This window comes from Medicago sativa, chromosome 6 (assembly GCF_051527215.1).
Source record: "Medicago sativa cultivar Bolivia chromosome 6, Bolivia_mono, whole genome shotgun sequence".
NCBI lineage: Eukaryota > Viridiplantae > Streptophyta > Magnoliopsida > Fabales > Fabaceae > Medicago > Medicago sativa.
Genome location: NC_140754.1, coordinates 23,802,580 through 23,822,192, shown reverse-complemented (window position 1 = coordinate 23,822,192; position 19,613 = coordinate 23,802,580). Strand labels below are relative to the sequence as shown.

The 19,613-nt window shown below is 31.7% G+C and overlaps 1 long non-coding RNA gene across 1 annotated transcript; it reads left to right on the top strand.

Annotated features, from left to right (window-relative positions):
* Positions 1–15,696: 15,696 nt before the first annotated feature.
* Positions 15,697–18,706, top strand: LOC146914038 (uncharacterized). The gene is made up of 3 exons (XR_015016442.1): positions 15,697–15,852; positions 18,061–18,155; positions 18,240–18,706. It is a non-coding gene; the product is annotated as an uncharacterized LOC146914038 (long non-coding RNA).
* Positions 18,707–19,613: the final 907 nt, after the last annotated feature.

The following is a 19,613-nucleotide window of genomic DNA, read 5'->3' as shown; positions in this document are numbered from 1 at the left end:
TATTGGGGTATTTTTGTGCATAACATGGTACTGGTGTTGAAAGTATTTGAAGCTCTTAAATTTGTTCAGATATGGAACTATACTCTATTTTACCGAAACTAAAATGGAAAATAAATAAAATTAGCAATTTCTGCCATCATGCAAAAATGGTACCGGATGAGCCTAAAACTTGTTCATATTCAGCTAATTCCATAGGTCTAGGGAACTCTTATTTGAAACCAAACTATATAGATAAATGAAGTTCATATACATTTAAATGTTTCTATCCAATAAACAATCAGAAATTTAGAATTTTCCCTTAGCAAAATATTTAACGTATCCTTGGATCGAACTCAGGTGCTAGTGTCCAATCTAACGATATCGACATTGTCCGTTTAAGAGCACATTTTTTAAGTGATTGTACACCAGATCAAACTTACATTATTCGATGTATTGATGTTATGCATGCAAACTAACACCACTCTTATTTGTGTGGATTTACAAAAGCAACAATTTGGTTCAATGTGTCTTCGATGCTTACGCTGTTAAGTATTATTAAAAATGTCCAAGTACCTATAACAGTACAATTGTGTCTTTAGACCTCATGTATAACGAGAAATTAACTAGAAAAAAAATTCTCTAATAGAAACATCAATTTATAATTTCAATATCAACATATTTTAAAATACAAGATCAAGATTTGCATTGTCAAATTTAACATATGGAAATAAAAATGGGGTGGGCAGGTAGATATTTTACCTCCTTTGACATATCTTTCCACTTTTAAAACCCTATCCTATAAAGTTCAATATTATTAATTTTCCATGTCTTAACCCTTCATGAAGCTTTCTCGATAAAGAAAACTATAGTCAATATAACATGATTTTTACCATAAACTCTAAAAGTGGAAAGCTATATTACTAACCAGCTAATATTCCATTTTTAATAGCCAAATCAGATACCTTAGGATGATTATCATTAACTTCCATAATTGACCTTTATCCCTTTGCACCTTGTAAAATGCCGTTATACCACTCTCAAGAGAGGAAAGATATAACTTTTAAACACTTTTTCCTCCCAAAAATTTAGATTCCTCTTGAACTTATTCTTCAATAAAAACCTTATACAAATTCATCGTTGATTCCTGAACCAAGAAACTTGCATATTTGACAACCTCAACCGTGTCGACTCTCATAACACCTCTAAGTGGGAGCTGAAAGTTTTCAACTGATGAAGTCAATTCTTTCTCCGTGAGAAGCTCTGTCAGCTGAAGACTTAGACAACCCTCATCGCAAATTTCACTTGAGGCCACGGATTATGGAAACCAACAACATCATCATCATTCTCATTCATATCAAACGGAAGAAACTCAAAGTAGCCAAAGGTAGGAAGAAACATAATCTCCTAAAAAGTAATCTCATAAAACTTAACTTTTTTTTTTTTTGTAGTACTGCTTCATGCTTCCAGTCCTAATGTATCTCATAAAACAAATATTAGACCCCCAACGGCCAATCCTTGCGTGAATTGCCGAGGATCCAATAAGTCGGAGATAAGCGGACTCGAACCATCGACATCCGTCATAGGGTAAATCACCGCATCTCAGGCCCTAACGGATTCTACCATAGAAGCAAAATTCTTGAGAACGTTTGCTAAGGTTTGTAAGACCACGACTGATCCAGAAAGGAATGAATGGAAAAAGGTTGAACCTTTCACTTTTCCAGCGATATGTGTCGTTGTTTTCACATTTCAATTCGCTAGAATAGAAATCTATTAATCCTTTTCTATTGTAATATAATTAAATTCTACTCGGAGCGTAGGAAACTTCCCTTGGAAAGGGAACACCCTAGAGTAATTTTATCCGTTGAGCGACGACCCTTTCACTCGGCACTGTCGGATCACTAAGGTTGGTTTTCGTCCCTGCTCGACAGGTGGGCTAATTCTAAACCCTCTGGTAAAATAAGAACAACCGGTCTTTTTTATATGACAGATGGTCAGAACTTCATGTCAAAAAACAAGATTTTTCTTAGGAATGACGCATTAGTTTTAGCACAAGTGGTTAATGAAGCAGGTGTGTGAATGTTGTAAACTCGTTTCTATGGTTGAAAATTGCGGTCTATAACTGCGATTACGTCTGAAATATAATATTTTAGAGGTCTTTTAGCAACGATATCACAGTTGCAATTGCGGTCATATTTTCTTGCATTTTACCACAATATATAATGATTGCAGGTTTTCAGTCACAATTTAAAATCATCATATGATATATGGGAGATTAAAAAGAACTCTTATTTTGTATTTGTTATTCCAAATGAAATTTATAAATGATGAGAAAAACACACACAAGACAAAGTGTAGTTGCATTTTTTTACACAGTTCCCGAGGCATCACTTCCACCATAGAAAGTTGCATTGCGTGAGCTTTCAGCCAAGCTGCTGATGCTACTCTTAGTTCTGAGGTGAAAATTACCACTCAAGATGATACCACTCAAGTGGGTATTTATAACTCTAGTTGAGGATGTTTAGCCTGTAGAAAAAGCTACCTGAAATTCAAATTGTCGAATAAATAACGTGATGTTGACTGAAAACTTATTCTTCTCTTATTAAATAAACACAAACATGGAAATGTGAATGAGACTCGATAAGTCTCGTTGTCCTGTGAAAGAACATGCTTTGTAGGCCATACATCCGTGGTACGTAAGTGGTACAATCAAACGTAGTTGTTGTGACAGCTTGCTAATTTGCATGATAAAGTGTATACTTAAATTATTTTTTGCCAGAATATTATTCTTTTAATGTCCGAATATTGTTCTCTTAAATAATGCTTAAAAATTGGACTGAACCAACCAATTGAACAAATTAAAATGTGAAATAGGTATGTTCTAAATCGGAAGATGTTGTTGGTTTCCAGAGTTCATGGCCTCAGGTGGAATTTGTGATGAGGGCTGCCCAAGTCTTCAGCTGAGCTTCTCGAAGAGAAAGACTTGATTTCATTTGTTGAAAATTTTCAGCTTCCACTTAGGTTGTTGAATATGCAAGTTTCTTGGTTCAATTCAAAAGGTTACTCGGAATATTCCCTAAGCAAACTCTACCAAATATTCAACAATTCATGAAGAACCAAAACCCATTTCGCCTTACTGTCTTTTTATGTATCATTCCTCCCCCTCAATAAAATTTCAATTTTTTGCATTGTTACTCAATGCGCAAGACATGTTTGATCGGTTCATATTAAAATTAGAATTTCCTTTTGTTTAGAGATCGAACAACCACCTATGTCCTGATTGCGTGAAATTGGAATCCCCTAACTTTAATAGGAAATCCAAATTCACATGTAGGATGTGTTTGCCATATTTTCCTTCTTTATTTAACATTATCTTATATTTATTTTGCTGCATTGTTTACAAATATAAGTATAATAGGATTTATATTCAATCTTGATCTAATTGAGATTCTTCTTTGTATAGCCATGTTTTTCTTTTGAAGATATTATTATTATGATCTAATTGAGATGCGGTTATGTTTGATTTGTGTATTTAGATGCCTATTCAATCTTGTTTTGATATGATTCCTATTCAATCTTGATGTAATTTTCAGGTTTGATTTTTAAAACAAGGTTTCTTTTTAAATCTTTATTGATAGGTTGAGTTTAGATATATGTTGAGTTTATTGTGTGCAAATCCATTTCACTTGAACGATCAATTTGCACTAAATTATTAGGAATTTCACCACAAAATTGATCCCTAGACAAGTTTTCGTTAGTTAATTTGTTTCTGCTATGAAGCAACTAAGATTGCTATTTTATCAAGTGGTTGTAAGCAACATGACGAGTCCCATACCAATCGTATGGACCCTATAGAGTGGAAGGTGAAAGTGTTTCTGTTAGTAAAAATATTGCACTGCAGTCCTGAGATAATGTTGAGAGTTCCAAACAGGGAAATAAAAAGAAGAAGCAAAAGAGTCCAAAGAAGCTAAGCACGAAACAGTTCAGCATGTCAGTCTGTTAAGCTAGTCACTTTTGACATCTTGTTAGGCAAGAACACTATCATCAAAAAATATGGCCCCTGATGGTACTTTCTGTGTTAGTTACACTTTATGCTATATATGGCCAACAAAAAAAATAGAGTTTATGGTTAGCAGTTGGTTGAGTCCACATTGAATACACTTTTTACAAACAAAATAAACTAATGAAAAATTCCAGGGACATTTAAACCATAGAAAGTAGAGCAAGCAATATTAGTTGAACACAATTCAAATAGCTTGATACCTTTTTGAACTCGGTAATAATGAATCTTGGAGGAACGGTTTAGGAGCCTGTTGTGTATCAACGATGAACGATTCAAGCAAGATGAATGGTTCAGTTTGAGAAAAACAGTTTTAAAATGTTTGTGTAATTTCTAGTTCACCCAACTTTTCTTGAAAAAAGGTTCATCAGCTCAATTCATGAATCGACGACGTCAATAGTTTTGTTCTTTGCAACGGGAGTTGGTTCGATTTTTGTTTTTTTTTATCAGTCTTAAATAACATACTCCCTTAAGTTCTATGTTGTACCTAAAATTTTGCAAATTACTACTTGTTCTAAAAATAAAAGGCTCAAAAGAAGACACAAATTACTAATTGACTAACGAACTAGAGTATATAGTTAGGGTTTTTCTAATTTTTATACAATCAAATCTATAATGACAATGCCTCAAGTTATTTACTGAGCGAGTTATTATGACTTATGAGTACTTATTAGTATGTTATAATTTAGTTAGATCAACTAGCGCTATCATTCATTCTATAGAAATGATGAATTCCATATCAATATGCTCTTTTTCCCATTCTGAGTTTCCACTTTGATATCAAGGATCAAAATGCATGTTTACATGTTTTTAATCTTTGACCAATTGCTTTGTACTCTGTCTTTTTCTTTTATCATAACCCTTAAATTTTCAGATACTATTGAAAGATTTGAGATCAAATATTAGAGATCAAATTCGGATACTTTTGAAAGATTTGATTGAAATATCTGACCTTGTTACATCAGGTCTTACAAGTGTCTGTATGGCTACTTTCTACAAGCGACTCGTGTATGTTTTTAGCAAGTAAAGAGTCATTTTGTAACTAAATGATTCTTATATCTCTAACACTTTCATGTTGTCTAGTGTGTGTGATTGCTTAAATGAAGATAAGTGCTTTTGTGATACACTGTCGGTGTATTAACTCCAACACAACTCTCAAGTATTATGACTTTGTTAGTTACTTGCAACATACTGATCTGTTAAACTTGCTCGATACATATGAATAGTTTTTCTTCATTTTTCTTCTGTAAATGGAGCGCCTGAGTCATACATTGACTGTGTTATCATATTTTTGTATACTGCCAAGTTTTGTTAAAACCTATACATAGGAAGTTAAACACACTGATGACTAATTGTTTTGTTGGTTAAATAGATTCATTAAAATATTTATGAGAAAATATAAAAAACAAGTTGAACTTGACTATTAATAATGTAAATAATATGGTAGCTAGGGAACTGAGTAGTATGAGATGCTCAATAGAGTATTTAAGTGCTTTATATATTTTTTTGGAAACAGCAAAAGAAACTTTTATATATTAAGTAATAATACACACCACAAAGAACAAGAGGTACTTTGAGGGTGCTATAAGATTACAAGCATAAAAATTCAAGAGTGTTGCAACACTCTTAACACCTACTGATAAACCAAAAAAGAAATGATGCAAATATAAGGCGACTCCCAAATAACCTCTGCTGAGCACAACAAAAGGACTTCTCCAAATCAGAGAGAACAACGGATACAAGACAATGCAAGATGAAACAAACTATCATTATGAATGAAATGATGCAAATATATACTCCATGACAGCTGAGAATAAGCAAAAGACAAATCCACCATCAAAACTACAAAGATTTGTGATTTTCTGCAAGATGTTGTTATCCAATACAAGCTCTTGGATTCAAGTACCATTCAGCAATATTATACTCTATGCTGTTAGATTTCAACTTCAGCCAATTCCAAGAGTTCCTTTTCACATGCTCAACCATGTTATCCAAGCAGATATCTTTGTTTTGGAACACCTTTTCATTCCTTGACTTCCAAATGCTCCAAATACAAGCAAACCAAATCACACTGACTCTGTTATACAAAACTCTACCGCCGCCAGCCAGATCTTCAAATTGATCTAAATGCAATAATCTTTCCTTTTGAAATGCTGTGGAAACCCCTAACCACTTGCACACAACATACCAAACACCTGCGAAAACTAGGCACTAAGATGAGAAATTGATTCTTCTAGATCGCAATCTCCCACGCACTTAAGGGAACCATGATTAGGCATGACAATGGGGCGGGGTGGGGACGGGTTTTACATTCCTCGTCCCCATACCCGATTCTCATATACTTACCCGTTACCCTACCCATACCCAACGGGGATGGGAAATTCAACCCCATCCCCGTCCCCAACGGGTTCGGGTATCCCCGCCCCATCCCCGTCCCCGCATTGAATAAATTTTTTTAATAAAAAATAGAAGATTTTTTGCAACCCCTAGAGAAATATTGTAACGCATTATCCAACAATATGTTCACTTTAACATTTGTTAGACCGATTGATTTAGTTGCTCCTGTAAATATCAATGGTAGTTTTCATAACACGACAATTATCAAATAAAATAACATGACATATCAACATAAAATAGTTTTATGCATACGGGACGGGTTTGGGTATGGGTTCGGGGTGGGTACCTATATACCCGTTACCCGTCCCATACCCGTGTTTTGAAATCGGGGAAAACCCAAACCCATACCCAAACCCAGTTAAAACGGGGAAAACCCGTCAAATTGGGTTTGGTTCGGGTGGGTAACCACGGGTATGGGTTTTGTTGCCATGCCTAACCATGATCAATGAAGCCTCTCCTAAAAAGGTTATCTTTCATAGGAATTCTATTCTGAAATAGTCTCCAAGCTAAGCAAGCCACTTTTGAAGGAATAGATTTATGTCAAGCCCTTGCCAAAGATGGATTTGGTGAGAAAATCAATCCTGTCATCAGATTCTTATACACCTCTTTTACTAAATAAATACTTGATGTTTCTCGACCGCTTACATTTATACTACACATATCGTACCTCCAAACAGAACTACCTCTGTCCCCTTCGCTGATCACCCCATCTCTTATTCCATATTTATTCTCTAAAGCTCTATACCAAAGACCTAATCTTTCATTCTTAATTTTCCACTCCCATTTACCGAGGAGGGCATTGTTGAAAGCCCTCAAATTTTTTATACCTAAACCTCCCTCTTCTAATGGCCTACACACTTTATCCCATTTCACCCAATTAATTTTTCTCTCCTCCTTGTTCCCTCCCCATAAGAAATGTTTAAAAAGAGATTCGAGTTTAGAGATGATACCTGCCGGAGTCTTGAAAAAAGAAAGGAAATAGACCATAATAGCTTACAAGACCGATTTTATGATAACCACACGACCACAGATAGACAACTGTGTACGCTTCCATTTTGACAATCTAGACCGAACCCCATCAATGACGGTTGCCAAGTAGGAATTCGTCTCGGATTTGCACCAATTGGTAACCCAAGATATTTAAAAGGTGTAGATCCTATTTTGCAATTAAGAATATTAACTGCCTCTTGAAGCCAACTTTGATGAATATTAATATTATTTACAGGGGGTAAACCGAAACTCGCCCAAATTACAGGGGGTAAAGACATATCAACCCTTTTTTTATATTCATCGATTAAAATTATTTATCCCATGAATTTTTAAATAGGTTCACATTATTTTTGCAGCAATGATGACAAATATGTGTCCCATATTTTTAAGTTTATTAATGACAAATATATGTCCTGTGTTTTTATGCATAAATGAAAAATATATTTATCGGTTTCAGATCGTCGTCGGTGAAGCGCTACCACGGTTGTCCTCTCACAATCTTTGCGTGAGTTGATTTTATTGTGGTCACTGATTTTGTTCAACGTCGCCATTGTCTGGTACTAGTCTGATGCTAACGCGGTAATGAGTTAGTTTTGTGGTGGATTATGTCAGATTGTGAGTTTCTCGATCTGGTTAGTGCTATGTTTTTTCGTTTTTGTTTTTTGGCGTTATTTTTTTGTTTTTTTTCGGTGGAAATGAAGATAGGTGGTGGCTTTGTTATGGCTCTAGGAAAACTAAGTAAAAATGTGGGGTGCATATAGTAATTCGTGTTAAAGGGCCCAAAACACAATCTTTTTCTCGGCACAGCATGTAAAAAACAGAAAGAGTATTACTTTTCCCACCCAATAGGATTTTCGCGCGCCCTGCGTTTTTTTCCAAAAATGCTCTTGAGGTTTCCGGATTTCATAATCCGGAATGGTGTTTTCCTTTGTTTTAGGGTGAAAATTGGAGTTACGGATTTTTCCGGATTTTGTAATCTGGAAACTTCAAAAATAGGGCGCGTTACATGATGTTTTTGGATTACATAATCTGAAAACCCCCTAACCACCCTTTTTCAAGGGAAAACAGTTCGGATTATATAATCCGAACTGTAACAGCACAAATCCTAAACATGTTTTTAACATGTTACCTGTTCTTAGTCAAAAATTGGGTTTTCAGGCTACTTGATCGGATTGCTCTGAAACTTCCCAAAAAATTCAGAAAAAATTCAAGGACCATGACTCCCTTAAAAGGGACTTCTTACGGGACTCCGCCCCCCAAAATCCAAAATTCCATCATTTAGACTCATTTTTCATTTTTTTTAATTATTCATATTCTTAAAAAAATCCGAAAAAAAAATTCACTGGTTTTATTTGATTTTTAGAATTTTTTGGTGGTATTTTTATGATTTTATTTGACATGTTTTTAGCATTTTTTTTACTTAGTTTTTTTTGTTGTTTTTAAAAGCAAAACTCAAAACTGCTGAAATGTGAGAGAGTCTGATGACTGATTATACATAAGAATTGTCCGGATTATAAAATCCGAAATAGTAAACATGAATCCGGATTTTAAAATCCGGACTGCACAAGGGCATTTTTGGAAAAAAAACGCAGGGCGCGCGAGAATCTTATAAGGTGGAAAAAGTAATACTCAAACAGAAAATAAAACGTGAAAGGCCCAATTAAAGTGAATAAAAAAAATGTTGAAAGTGCCCAACTATTAAAATCACACAAACAAAAAATCTTTTTGAATAATTAGAAAGCCAGATAAAAAAAGAAACATAAAAAGAATAACCAAAAGTTCCAAAATCAGCCATTCACTCTATCCAGGTGAATTGTTTTAGGTTTATGTTTTTTTTTTCTTATTCTAATTCTCTTTGATAATGATTGTTTCAATTCTCTAATTGCTTGAGATGTTGAATTCTAATTATTATTTTTTCTTCTCGTTATAATTCTCTTTGATAATAATTGTTTTAATTCTCTAATTACTTAGATGTTGAATTCTAAATTTCTAATTAAATGATTTATGCTTTTTCCAATTGAATTATTGATTTTTGTACACCAAAAAAAATATTGATTTGTACACCAAAAGCATATTTTTATGCTTCAAGAGTCAAGTACTGTGAAATCGTGAATATCAAATTCTTGATATTTTTTTAATTAAGTGTTGCTCCCATATACACAAAAACAGTACACATTATTATGTTTCGGTTTTTGTATTTTTTTTTTTTCAATTCAATTCTTGATTTTTTCTTAATTGAGTGTTGATATATTTTTTGTTGCGCTTTTATTTTCAGATACGTTTAAGTTGTTATTGTTCTCTACTTCACTACTTCTATGGTTTTATTGTTTGTTTGTTTTTATTGGGTTCTAGTGAGTATCTGACTTATTTTAATATGTTACCTAAAAAACATTTACCTGGTAGTGAAAAGCGGAAAAAAAAAAACGAACTGAAGAGTTAATAAAATCACAACACGGAGCTGTTGATAATTTTTTTTTCAAAAAGGTAGATATCCAAGATAATGTTCCTAATGATGTGTGAAATTTGGAAAACAACAACAATGAAAATATATCGTGGGATGTCAGCATAGTTGGGATGTCAACCACTATAACTAATACATGTCTCATTCATCATTTATCAGAAGAAAAAAATTTATAATGTAATGCAAAGGGTTCTTTTTTCGTACTATGCCTAAGGCCCGGAAAACTCTAGGAACGGCCCTGCCAACCAGTTTCCTTTTTACCTTGAATCATAAAGTAAAATTATTTTTTTTGTTTCAAATCACAATGAATGAAGGAATGCATAATTTGGAGAAAAAGCATTCCTTGCATACAGTCTTACTAAAATTCTACATTCCCTATGTAAACCCTCATCGCCCACTTGTAATCACTATCACAAATCTGTACGTATATATTAGTGTGGTTGTTAATCTAATTTTTGGTTTCTACAGCGAATATTTTTTAAGGGAATTGTATAAGAGTTTGCCACACACTACCAATCGTAAAAGCACTCCATACACGTACACTGTTGGAGTCGGCAATTGACACATACACTGTCACCAATGGTAAAAATGCCACCAATGGCAATTGACACATACACTGACACATACACTGTCACCAACAGTAATTTAACATGGGATAAAGCAAATTAATCTTGCATCCCAAGAAGCATTGCTTGCTGGAGGTGGAAAAATTAAAGAAAAAGGAAATCAAAAAATAAATAAAAAAATGTCAACAACAATTTCTTTGGGTGCCAAAGTGGTACCGCTATTGTAATTAGTATAGATTCATATAGAATTATGATTAAATATGCTTTTATTTATTTATTTATTAGAAAATTTAGGGTGGCTCATCAGTTAATTTATACCATTTAGCTAGGACAAATTCTATTTCTAATATAATTTAATAGTTATGTGTAGTGTAATTTAATTAAGTGGACGGTGGTGCTAGAACTTCAAAAGAAACACATGCTTAATACTCCCTCCAGTCCTATTTATAAGAGAAATTTTGGTCAATAAAAGTTAATGTATCTGGTTAAAAAATTGGTCTAAATACATCCACTTTTGTTGACTCAAATGTCTCTTATAAATAGGACCGGAGGGAGTAAGAAATATAGTGGGCGGTTATAGAGTTTCAAAACACTATGCCATGTGCTTAATGTGATAATGCATGGAAGGTGCTACTTCACGTAATAAGGTTGGCCGGTACTCCAATTTCTTACCCAAAATAAATACATAACATAGTTTTTTTTACCTTTGATTGGGATTTATCAAAATCAATTGCTGACTTAGATTAAAGAAAACGTGGTTATTACCATGTAGAGTTGCATCCCTATAAATTAAGTCGCCAATGTAAACCCTTGCCACTGAACTTCATCTTCTAAGTCTAGAAATATATTTCTTGAAGACCTGTCTCTTTTCCCTTGCGAGTAAGTACCTTGTTCTAGAGTTTGGCTAGGAAGGAAAGCGTCCAAGGTAAGTGCACTTCCCCATACTTTTTTTTGACAAAAACAAAACGATATTCATTCATTCAAATTGATAGAGTACATCAGATACAAACATCGCTAAAAACGTAAAGGGTGAGTCTGCGAACAAACTCACAACACCCAAGTTAATAGCATAAAACGGAAAAATGCCTACAAAAAATATGATAAAACCTAAGTCACCGAAATTCACATGCTTCCGGATCTGCAACGTTGACGCCCAAATTATTTGTTGAATTTGTAATTGACTGATGCCGATCTTTCAATAGGAACTAAACGAACACCGCGACAAGACGCGAAATCAAACGCCGCACAAGACGACGAACAACACAACGCCGCACTTAGAAGACGAAATCACAAAAAAAAAAAAAAACAAAAGAAGAAACTTGATCTATGTGAAAACCACTTATTTAGATTGAAAGAAAAGCGAAAAAAGATGTAGAGGGGTGATTCTAGGTCAAAAAATGACCTAAAACCACCCCTCCTCGATGAACGAAAGAGAAAGAAAGTTAAGAGAAAAGTTGGAGTTTCTCTCACTAGAAAACTAGTTTTTCTCACTTTTTTTTTGAGTTTTTGCACTTCCCCATACTTGTCATAACTAAGACTAGTGGTTAGGTATTATGAATTAAAAAGTATGATTCGTATATAGTTGTTAAAGAGAAATGAAATTAAAACACAATCTTATAAGATAATATTTAATCTTTTATAAAGTGATATTCTTATTATATTTTACGTATTTCTGCATGAGTATGTGATATGTGATGATGGTTTTGATTGTTAAAATGTTTTATATGTTTCTTTGATTTTTGAGAAAGAAATATTGGATGAAAAAAAAAAATTGAAACGTGGTTCTATTAAAAAGAAAAATGATTATACGTATCACACATCATTCATGTTATAATTTTTGGACCACCTTTACTAATAAGGTAAAATTGTTAAAGTCTGAAATAATGGACAAATGATTCTAGTTGATGTAACATAATAACATTTCTCATTTTTATTTCTATGCATGCATTCTGTTGTGAGAGAAAATGAAATGTTGAGTACGTACCTTGTTTCTCTTTACGCACAATGTCAAGTACAACATCATCATCAATGTCTTGGAATACTTTCGGTTTCTCCATACCTATGTTGTTGTCGTTGTCGTTGTCGTGAGTGTGTTGCTGTGTGTGTGGAGTTGATATCCATGGAAGAAGAATAAAACGTATAAGAATTGAAGTGGAGTGTTTATTGGAAACATAGGTACCCGCTCATTCAAATCAATTTTTTTTCTTCTCTCAACAATAATACAATGTGAGACAACGGTTCAAAGTGTTCCATTCATTCATTAATTCATTTTGTTTCATAACGTTTTTAAATGCATAATTAAAATCTCACTATGGCTATTGGCTGATGCTTATTTAGAATTGAAGGAGTAAAAAACAACCTTTTAAAAATCTCATTTCTGTTCCTAAATAAAAAATCTCATTTATATTTACGATTATTTTTTTAGGGGGATTACCAATTTTATTTAGAAATGCAAATAAATAACGACACATGAATATTTTAACTAATATATAATATATTTTCGATTTATCATTATCTGTAAAGCTAATATAATCAGTCATAGTATTAATAAGAATAAATGCTAAATTAGTTAACAGATTTTGTCAAAAAAAAAATTATTCTGTCAAACCTGGAATTAAATGCATTAGAATGGGAGGGAAATTGCTAGGTTAGATTTAGGGTTAGATTTAGATTGACCAGACAAGTTTTAGTAAGTAAGATATAGACTGATTTTAGTATGCAACCGTGTGGTATTTTTATTTTTTTTGTAGAAATTTTCAACCGTGTGGCTTTAATGGTAGTTAATATATAATTGATTGTGTGTTATTCTATTTCCAATGTACCTAATTCACATTTTAAATTTGGGATGACATTTAATATGCAATCATGTGTTATTCTATTTCAAAAGTTAAAATAATATGCAATCGTGTGTTTTTAATGGCAGTTAATATATAATTGATTGAAAAATATTCTACAATCATACCAGAAAGATATTCAACGCGCAAAATATATGGAGAACCTTAAATATGATGTCATCCCAATTTGACTTGAACCATATTATTTTAATTTGCAACCATTTTTTTTCTAAGAAAATTTGCATTTTAATTTGCAACCATGTTTTTTTTTTTTTAAGAAAATTTGCAATCGTGTGTCATTAATGACAATTAATATATAATTGATTGAAAAATATTCTACAATCATACAATAGAGACATGCAACGTCCAAAATTAAATAGAATAAATTCAAATGGGCTGATTAGGAAATGCTCTCAAATTTGAAATGAAATGAATTTATGGCGTTTTAAAAGGGTGAGGAGGTCAAACCTGGAATTAAATGCATCAGAATGGGAGGGGAATTGCTGGGTTAGATTTAGATTGACCAAACAAGTTTTATTAAGTAAGATATAGACTGATTTTAATATGCAACCATGTGGTATTTTCATTTTTTTATAGATTTTTCAACCGTGTGGTTTTAATGGTAGTTAATATATAATTGATTGTGTGTTATTCTATTTCCAATGTACCTAATTCACATATTAAATTTGGGATGACATTTAATATGCATGTGTTATTCTATTTCAAAAACTAAAATAATATGCAATCGTGTGTTTTTAATGGCAGTTAATATATAATTGATTGAAAAATATTCTACAATCATACCAGAAAGATATTCAACGACGTGCAAAATATATGGAGAACCTTAAATATGATGTCATCCCAATTTGACTTGAACCATATTATTTTAATTTGCAACCATTTTTTTTTTTAAGAAAATTTGCATTTTAATTTGCAACCGTGTTTTTTTTAAAGAAAATTTGTAACCGTGTGTCATTAATGAAAGTTAATATATAATTGATTAAAAATATTCTACAATCATACAATAGAGACATGCAACGTCCAAAATATATGGAGTACATAAATAGAATAAATTCAAATGGGCTGATTAGGAAATGCTCTCAAATTTGAAATTAAATGAATTTATGGCGTTTTAAAAGGGTGTGGAGGTCAAACCTGGAATTAAATGCGTTAGAATGGGAGGAAAATTGGTAGGTTAGATTTAGGGTTATGGTTAACTTGACCAGACAAGTTTTAGTAAGTAAAATAGGAAAAATTAAAAAGAAACATAAGCATGAAACAAATCATTGGGAAAAAAAAAAGGAAACAATTCATCATTGAAAATGAATTGAAAGAGATGGGAAGGAATTAGAGTCGAACCTGATGGTGCAACAATGAAAAAATAGAATCAAAAGAGATTATTCTTGGGCTATATAATTGGGCTAGTACATGTTTAAGTAATATTCATTATTGTTGCGGTTTGATTTGGTTTGTTTCGTTTGTTGAGATATAAACCGCAAACCAAACCGAACAGCGCGGTTTAGTGCAAAAGTCATCCGAATTCATCCGAACCAAGTGCGATTTTTTACGGTTTCGGTTTGGATTGGTTTGGTTTGCGATTTTTCTGTTGGGTTGGTTCGGTTTTGGACATCCCTATACCACACCAATAGAGTAAACTTTTTTTTTTATTGTGCCAAACATATAGTACAAAAATAATCATCAAAGTTAACCTTCACAAAATCAAACAACAATCAAAGGACATGCGACATACAAGATCGTCCCACCCAAAAACATTAAAATGTACTTGTTGAGTTCTTTGTGGTGGTTCTAAGATATTGCTTCTCTTAATGTACTTGTGAGTGTTAGATTATTTATTTTTATTTTGAAAATCATAATACGTTGTTTGTCTTTGGTGAGATAAGTTTGATGATAAATACAAGATTGTGCATTTTTTTATTTCTTTGTTTGGCTTTGCTTGATCATATGAACATATATTTAGATGCATAGTTTGCTTTTATAATATTTTTATAAAACAAAAAAAAAATATATCATGGTTGTTAGAAAAGAAATGGATTTATGTATTAAGGCTTTTGGATAATACTGAGAGTAGTGTGTCTGATTCTATAGTGGAATAATTCCCTTTATGAACAGATATTGTTTTATTCTATTAGTAGTGTTGGTAAATAGTGAGAGATAGGTAGAGATATGTAGGAAATTGTCTTAAGGATGTATGTAGCCAAAGGAACCAAAACAAGAGAAGACACTGCCACCAATGCAATTGATGATAAATTAATGTGGTGATTTGATAAATATAAAAGTATTTTTTTCCTTCAAAAAAAACTTTTATATTCATCAAATTAATTAAATATTAAAAAAACTTTAAAAAACGTTTCAGTCATGTGAATTATTAAGAAACATTGGAATTAGAAACTTTAACTTTGATTATAACTTTTTTTGACCAAAATTTTGATTATAACTTCATAGCTTTTAATCCTTTATTTTCATATCAACTAAACGTGGGTATCAGCAAGTAGAAAGATCAACAAGGCTCCACCAAAGAAGAAAACCATTGCTCTCCATTTCTCTTAGGTAATTCTTTTTAACCCAATTTATTTTTTTATGTTTACTTTACTTTTCTTAGTTTGTCTCTCTTCTTGTGGTGGTCCTATATGATTGTTGAGTGATTTAGAGTAAAATATACGTGGGTTTGATTGGAGATTCTTGGATTCTAATGGTAGTGCTTACCAAAGAAAAAAAAAAATCATAGTTTTCCCTCTTTTTAAAAGACTATCAAGATTTCAAAGGATTTATAACAAGAAGGCAATTGTGTTTTTTTAGATGCTTATGTGTTGAGAATTATCTGTTGTGATGTTTTTAGATTTTTCAATATTGTGTATTACACTATTAATTATATTCATATACGACTTATTATAAAATTTGAAGCCAGGTATTCAATATTAAGAATGGTTTTATACATATAATCTCAAAAAAAAAAAAAATTAAATAAATTCAACAAATAGCTACAATTTTATGAGAATGAATGATTCCGATGAAGATGGCTCTCACTGAACAAAGTAACAAACAACCTTTATTTTGTGCCCTGTTAGTCAATGAAAAAATGAATCTCATAGGATAGAAATGAAAATTGTGAGAGTCTCACAAAGTCTTGCAAGTTTTTGTGAGATTGTTGAATGAATATTTTGTTTATATTTTTAATTAAAAAGTCTCACAAAATCCACTCCATAAAAGAATCCATTAAAATCTATGTATCTTTGAATATCATTGGACATTTTAAGTAATGAGAAATCTCAATTGAATACCAACAAGATTTTTTTATAACCGATAAATAAATTATTAACCGAAAACATAAAAAACCCAAAAAATCTAGTTCAAACTACACCAAATTTGGTTCACAATCTTCACTAACCTTCTTGGTTTAGAGTAATCTTGTCTTTAAAAGAATGGGTTCTTTCGCAATATCTTTAAACACAAACACATGCATGTCCCTATGTTTAGGAACTTTCATTCAAATGATCGTGAATCATGCATGTCCCTATGTTACCTTCAATGAAGCCATCTTGGATCATTTCTATATTTAGGAACTTTCATTGTGTCGTGTTCATTGCTGCAACTTAGAAGAACAAGCCAAGGCCCAATAGATATGAGTACTCTCTCCCCATGTTCATGCAATCAAACCCACATTATTATCACAAAACCTCATGGGAGTGAACTTTAGCACTTAAGCCACAATCATTAGTTGTGGTTTAAACTTTAGAATCTGACCTAAAATGAATCATAAGGAATAAAAAAAATCCAGAAAACGAAAAACTAAAACAAATGCAGAAACTACTAGTACAACAAGAAACCTTTTATTGTGAATAACTAAGAAGTTGATTTGCTCTCTTTAAAAATTAAAAACAAAGTTTCGTACGGATGCAGGTCAAATGAAAATGACTAAATTTCATATATTCAAAAAATAAATGATTTTTTAAATCTACAATATTCTCAAAGTTTGTTATAGCCACAATAGGTAAAATTTATGTGATGAACCATACGAAAAGCAAGTAAAAAAAAGTTATTTTTATGAAATGAAAATATGTCATTTATTTTTGTGAAATTTTCATACTAACTTATCATATCATTTTACCATTTAACTCTATTTAATCAAATTGCATCATCATACCTTTCAAAAATCAGTTTCCATACCGAGTCTTTGACTCTCCTCCTTTTAAAGACTATTCATTTATTAAATTGTCTTAATTCTACGATTTTTTAATATTTCAACATTAATCTCTATGTTTTTCTTTTATTTCCTTTTTTGCACATAATGTAATAAATTTCATTGCAAATTTTTAGATCAATACAAAAGTATATTGATTTGGTTGCATTTTGTTTGCTATAAATATTGTTTCTGCATTTAACATTCTCCACACCATTTTGACATTGATTCAAATTATTTGAAATTCCTTCAAATAATTCTGCTTTCGTGTTTGAATATAATTTTCACTATTTTATTAATTTTTTTTCTTTATGTGGCTCCATTAACAAACAAACAAAAATAAGAAATTAACCTTCAAAGGATCGCAGTTGGGTGGTGGTGAAACGATGATTAATTAATGGTTTGTGGAGGTGTGCAATGTTTGAATATTATTAAAAAATTTACGTTGGAAATTAAACCTTTTGTTTTAAAATCACGTGTGAGGGTTCATTTATCAATTATTATATCTTTTAATCGGGTTATCAATGAACTAATGTTATTTTCATTACTATTACTATGTACTCTACAATTTTCAACAGCTAAGAAAATGGCAGAAAGTGCAAGAATGGCTGCGGAAGCTTATCACACAGCAAATCCACATTTTATAGCAAAAGTCACTAGGGGAAATAATGCGGTGATAATTTTATTTCGTTGTTTTTATTTAAATTAAATATTAAGTTATTTATGTTGCGTAATTGATCTCTCATCCATTTTGTAGTATGTTGATGCTACTTTTGCTTCACGCCATCTGAAAGAAAATGATTCTATACTGCTCCGAAATTCTGATGGAAAAGAGTGGGAAGTTTCTGCGGAAAAGTTTAGTACGATTACAGGTCAAATGAAAATGACTAAATTTCATATATTCAAAAATGATAACTATCTGTGTCAGGGAGATTACTGTGCGTTCGAATTGATTGAGACAAATCCAGTTGTTCTAAATGTCATAATGTTTCGTGCGAGTGACTATGACAATTAACAAATTATAAATTCTATGATTATTTGTTATTGAATCGTACGAACGAGATATGAACTTTTATGAGTTGGGTTGAATCTATTATTGTACCTTCAATTTCGAACATGTGAAGTTGTCTCATATTAGTTCATGTAATAATTATTTTACTATTAGATTAATATGAACTTTTATGAGTTGGGTTGATTCTATTATTGTACCTTCAATTTCGAACATGTGAAGTTGTCTCATATTAGTTCATATGTAATAATTATTTTACTATTAGATTCTAGTATTTAGATTCGTGCTAGAAATTAATTATCTTAATGACTAATATTTATATAATTAATTGTAGTATCTATATTTAAATGACTAATCCTTAAAATCTAAGAATCAACTTTGACTTCGTTCAACAAAAAAATGAATCAAATTTGACATAAAATATTATTTAACAAAATAGAATATTTATAATCATTAAAATAAGCTTGAATTACATAATACTCTTAGAAAACAATCATATATGTGTTTTCTTACAATACATTAGCAAATGATAGAGCATTGTGGATATGTTTATGAACAAATTTTATCTTAACTTGTTAACATTTTGGAGAGCTATTAGTATAGAGATAAGATCCATTGACACCAGATGTCAACAGATTCGTTGACACTAAATCCTATCCATTAGTTTTCATAATTTTAATGGCTCATTTATTCATATTAGTATTAGCGTGTTCACCTTCTTGCTAGCCCCACTCAATAATCATGCTTCTTGTCAAAAATGAAGAAGTCCAACAAGCATGGTTTTTGATTTAGAAAAAAAAAGGTGCATAGCTTTATTTGTAGAAATCGATTGTCGAGAATCCTTCTTTGAAATTTCACTTTTAAAATCTCACTATGGCTATTGGCTCATGCTTATTTAGAATTTACATATTTCTGGACTTTTTTTCAACGATAATAAATGTGGTCTTTTATAGTAAAAAACAACCTTTTAAAAATCTCATTTCTGTTCTCTATTCAAATAGTACACGTGGCAGTCACATAGCCTAAAGTTCTCTCTGTGTTTGTTCATTATAGTGTACAATGTGAGAATCAAGAGAATTATGGATAGGGATTTATGAAACCACCAACAACGCTGCCACAATA